Below are 521 nucleotides of genomic sequence, written 5' to 3'. Positions count from 1 at the left end.
AACCTAAGCCTAAACCCAAGAAGGAAGAGTGTTATTTCTGTCATGCCATTGGGCATTGGTATAGAAATTGCAGACTCTACCTGGAAGATCAGAGGAAGAAGAAGCTTGCAGAAGCTTCGACTTCAGGTATCTTCGTTATAGAAGCTAACTTGTTTACTTCTACATCTTGGGTATTAGATACCGGATGTGCCTCACACATTTGTGGAAATGTGCAGGGCCTGAGAAGAAGTAGGCAGCTGGCGAAGGGAGAAGTGGATCTCCACGTCGGGAATGGAGCAAGAGTTGCTGTGTTGACTGTCGGGATTTACGATCTTACTTTACCTTCTGGACTTGTGTTAGAATTACATGATTGTTATTTTGTACCTGCAATTAGCAGGAATATTATTTCGATTTCATGTTTGGATTCTGATGGTTTTCGTTTTGTCATTGAGAACAAAACTTTATCTATTTATAGAGGCACTTTATTTTATGGTAATGGTTACCTGTTTAATGGCCTTTATATTTTGGATGATAAACCGTCT

This window comes from Tarenaya hassleriana, unplaced genomic scaffold, assembly GCF_000463585.1.
Source record: "Tarenaya hassleriana unplaced genomic scaffold, ASM46358v1 Cleome303, whole genome shotgun sequence".
NCBI lineage: Eukaryota > Viridiplantae > Streptophyta > Magnoliopsida > Brassicales > Cleomaceae > Tarenaya > Tarenaya hassleriana.
Note: the sequence above shows the minus strand (reverse complement) of the source record.